We start from the raw sequence: 5,051 nt of genomic DNA, 5'->3' as shown, positions 1-5,051 counted from the left end.
CCTAACCACATATTCCCACTGTCTGTTGCCCTTTGTTTAGCATTTCTTTCCGGGTCAAGCTTTTGATCCACATCAGTCTTGAACGGAACAGTTGAACGAACCGAAAGGCCGGAGGGGAAAGCCCGGCCACTTTTCAGCAACATTCTCTGCTGAGCACGTATATATGACGTCACCGACGCTACGTTACGTGCTTAGCACTTTCTTCCGTGTCATAGTCCTCTAACGTACAATGTTAGTAGTACAACACAACCATTCCTATATCTGTTCTGATAGCATCTTATATTATTATGAGGCAGAGGCGGAAACTCAAAGCTTTTTTTTGTTTGCGGGGAAAAAGAAGATGATATTAAATCCACGACCTTACATGAAAGCCCAGAAATAAAAGCAAATTATAAAGAGGTCCTTTCTGGACTCCAACCATGCCAGCATCAAGGACGAGCCGATGGCGCGCCGGAACCGCCGCTTCTCCACTGATGGCCTGGATCGGAAGAAGCCCCCCTGCGGCCGGGAAGTCACCGGGCAACGGTCCCGGAGGACCTACACCCAGGAAAAACGGCGTCGTCGCGTGAACCACCATCTTCACCATCTCCTTCTTCTTCAAGCTTCGGACCCGCCGCCACACAAGATCCGGCGGGGGCAGAGCACGCACCACGGCTCCGAAGATCCGCGACCGTGCAGAAGGAAGGCGCTCCACCGGGAAGCTCCACCGAGCCCCGCCGCCGAAGGGGACGAGCGCCAACCTCGAAATCTTCTCTGACCACGCCTCCACCTCCATGGCACCGCCGGCAAGATCCCTAGCTGTTCCTACACTATATACATACCACGAAACGGGGATCCCCCGCCCTCCCGCCGCCGGAGGCGAGGAATCCCCCGATTCGGCGGATGTGAGGACGATCAGACGGGGGAGCACAAAATCGCCCTCAGCACTGTAGCGGAAGAGGGGAGAGACGTCCAGACTCGGCGGAAACTCAAAGCTTATCCCGGGTGCATCACATATTTTAGAAAGTTGAAAAAATTAGAAAAAAAATTGTATGTAGAGGGAAATGCTCTATGTGCATACGTAAAATTTCAATTAAAATCGACATTTTCTTGTGCCCTGTGTAGAAAAGACAAAAATTGTCTCGAGAAATGGATTATTTTAACATCAAAATTTGTCTTTTTCCACATAGAGCACAAAACATGTTGATTTTTGCTGAAACAACTTTATGAGCATGTAACATGTCAAGATATACACGAGACACTTAAGCACGGGAATAAATTAACTGGTAAATTACCATTTTATATGTTAGCATCCATTGGCATATTAATATGATTTCGTTTGCACAGATTTAGGCGTTTCTTGCTCTGAAAGCACATTGTTAACAGTCTGCCATTTGCGCGATAGCGCAACGAGTTATCTAGTTCTTATTATAGGGCAGCGTCTATGGATCCATTTTTGTGCAACATAATTTTCCGGATGAACATGCATCACATTGAAGATGAAAGAGTAGTGGCCACTGATATCACTAGGGCCGAATGATTTGCGAGCTTACTATTGTGAGTATGTGATTGATGATGATGGGGTGTTCCCTAGAGGTTGGCTTGCTTGATTATATTCACCGCATGCTAATATCCACGAAAAATACATTTATACACCCAAGCATGAGTGTGGGTGTACTTTTTGCCGTTGGATCGTTGGAGATTCGTGCGTGATGCCATGTGAGAGAAGCCATTTTCATCTATTTCCTCCATTTTCTGAAAAGGTAGTGGATCCCATGTACAGGGGCAAAAGCCACCCGACAAGGCTTTTGATTCCACGCCCGCTACTGCTTTTCCTCTCTCCCGACAGCAGCCGGCCGCGACCAGCATCATCTCTTCCTGATTCCCATCTCGTCCACCATTATCTCTTTCCACTCTGCACCGGACAGCAGCACCGGCGGCGGGTTCGGGGACGGCATAGCCGGAGGCGGAGGATGCGGCAGCGGCAGCGGCGGAGGACGCGATGGCGGCGCAGGTCGCGACGGCGGGGGAGGATGGGGCAGCGGCAGTACCGAAGGCTGGGACGGAGGCGGCAGCTTCGACGGTTGCGGCCATCGCTGCAGCACCGACGGTTGTAGCCATCGCTGCAGCACCGACTGTGGTTGCGGCGGCAGCTGCAGTGGCGACGGATCGGCCCATCGATGCAGCTTCGGTGGTGGTTGCCGCGGCGCACCTTTTCTTTCTCTCTCTCTCTCTCCCGACACTCCAACCATCTTGCACCTCTCTCACCATCTCCGTGAAGTGTCCGCCTGGCTCGAAAGTGACGCAGCAGCGGCCAAGTTCCACGTCTTCGTCTACTAGTTCGCCCTCGTCGTCTCCGTCGAGTACCTCCTCGCACCCGAGCACCCCGTGCCCGCCGCATATGCAACAAGGTCGGCTCTGACGGCCTTGACGTGACGGCGCGCGAGAGTCTGGCGCGTCATGTGCCCGACCACCACGGGGGAGAACGACCCGCTCATCAACCCGTTCGTGGACGGCGCGCGGGGACTCGAGGCCCTGGCTTGCGGGCGCGTGCTCGTGTGCATTGGCGAGGGCGACGTGCTCCGCGACCGCGGCAGCCTATACTACGACCGGCTCAGGTGATTGGGTGGAGCGGGGAGGCGGAGACATGGCAGGACACTCAAAATAGCCATACATAGAATGTCACCGATGGCATCGCTGCTTTTTCCTCCGCACAGACGCAACATCAACGCAAGAACAACAAGCTAGGCTGCACGGCCATGTCGTGCCTGTGCACGGCGCTGGCCTCGGCGATCTCTGGTCATGGCTTCCACGGCGTTGCTGGTGCGCCTCCGCGTTCCCCACGGGCTGAACTGCGGCAAGTTGTCGAACCACCTCTTCATGAACCTGGCGACCCAGCCGGAGACCCCCGCGCGAGAGAGAGGAACGGCCGACGACGCAAGGCGACGGCGTGCTGTACCTACGCATCCGCGGCGCGAAGTAGACGGCTCGGTGGCGACGGTGACGGCGCACGGCGACGGCGTACTGTGCCTGCGCGTCGGTGGCGTGGAGTAGACGGCTCGGTGGCGACGGTGACGGCGCAAGGCGACGACGTACTGCGCCTGCACGTCGGCGGCGACGCGGTGTAGACGGCTGTACTGCATGGTCCCGGCGGCCGGGTGGAGTTGGCTGGTACCCTGGAGCTCTCGCCGCACCTGGGGAAGATGGCCGGTGCGGGAGTCTCTGCCGGCAGCAAGAGCACGAGGAAATCTGAAAGAGGGAATGGAGGACCGGTCGAGTAGTACTTTTTGACAGCTGCACTCTACCTATGGCTACGTCCGACATGAAAACAGAGCCTACCCTCATACACCGGGTCAGATGGTGAAAAGCCAGGAAAAGGGGAGTGTTTGATGGGACTGAAAAATTGCCGACGCGGTACAAAATGTCCAAAGCACCTCCACTTTGCACAGATCTCGAGGTTCAAATGAACGGTAGAGAAGACACCCACACTCATACTTGGGTGTACAAAATCCACTCTCTAAGGGCATCTCCAACCGGGCGACCCAAACGGACGCGCTGGGCCGTCCGTTTTGGGCCGTTTGCGTGGCCGAACGGACACCCGGACAGCGCCCCGCGTCCGCGTGTCCGTTTGGGTCGCACGCTGCGCCCAACGCGCGGACGCAGCGCATTGGTAATAAAATAAAACAAAAATAAAAATAAAAAAGGAAAAGAACAAAACATAAATTTAAACTAGTTGGTCATTAAACTTAGCCCTATTTTGGGCAAATTTTACACAAAAGAAAGCCATATATGGCTTTAAACTAAAAAAAAGCAAACCCTAGCCGGGGTTTGCGAGCACGCGATGGCGCCCGTGATACTACCCCCGGTAGTACTCGTCATCGTCGGCGTCGATGACGACGACGCCCGGCGGCGACGCGCTGTTCGGCTCGACACGCGGAGGGCACCGGGGACTCCGACCGGGGGTCCCATCGCGCCCTTTCCCAGGCGGATGCGGGCTCGCCGGCTGCGCGGCCGTGCCCTGCGCGCGGATCGTCGCCGAGCTCCTCCTCCGCCGGCGCGCGGCCGCGCTCCTCCTCCCGGAGCGCCGCTCGACGCGTAGCCTCCTCCGACGGCGCGCCGGCTCCGGAAGGCCCACGCTCCGCCTCGGGCGTCCTCCCGGGCCTTCTGGCCGCCTCTCCAGCGCGGAGGTGCGCAGCGCCTCGGCGAGGTGCGGCCATTTGGCCGGCTCGTCGAGGTCCTGCCGCCGCGGGACGCCGCGAGCGCCGCTGCAGCCTCCGGTCGTTCTCCTCCTCCCGGGGCCGGGGCGTGGGCTCGTTGATGTAGAGGCCGCCGGGCGGCGGCAGCCCGCCTAGCAGGTGTGATCGGTCGCGCGCGAGGCCGCGCCGTCGCGGATGTGAAGCATGTGCGCCGGCGCGCATCGTGCTCCACTCGAACCACAAGTCCCGCTGGGACTTGCGTCGCCGTACGCGGGGTCCTCGCCGAGGTGCGCCGCAGCCGAGCGCGGCGCTCCGGATCTCGGCGTAGCGGGCGCGGCCGGTCGCCGGGATGGGCGGCACCGAACCCGATCCGGGCTCAGGTGCCGGCCGTGGGGAGGTGCACGTCCCCCACGGCATTGGGACGCCGGCGTCCCGTAACATCCGCGCCACCGCTACGGTGACGTAGATCCGGTCGCGTCGGGGAGGCGCCGGCGGCCCCATTGCGAACGCCGGCGGCGCGAGTTGCCGGCCGCCGCCGCCTCGTGGTCGTTGGCGGACGGCTCGAACTCGCGCTCGGGGCCATGGCGGCGCGGAAGCTTCGAGCTCGCGCGTGCGGCCGGAGTGGAAAGTGGGGACTGGATAGGGACAGCCCCCTTCCCGATCCACATTTAATAGGATCGGGGCACCGACAGTGGGCCAGCCAGCGGACAGGCGGACACGCGAGGACGCCGCGTGCCATCCGCGGCCACGCAAACCCGGCCCAGATTTGGGCCGGGTTTGCGTCGTTCCGGACGCCGCGGCCGTCCGCTTTTGCGGTGCGTCCCCGCGTTGGGCCGGGTTTTTGTCCGTTTCGACCCATCCGGACGCGCGGGCGCG

This window comes from Lolium perenne, chromosome 3 (assembly GCF_019359855.2).
Source record: "Lolium perenne isolate Kyuss_39 chromosome 3, Kyuss_2.0, whole genome shotgun sequence".
NCBI classification, from domain to species: Eukaryota; Viridiplantae; Streptophyta; class Magnoliopsida; order Poales; family Poaceae; genus Lolium; species Lolium perenne.
Note: the sequence above shows the minus strand (reverse complement) of the source record.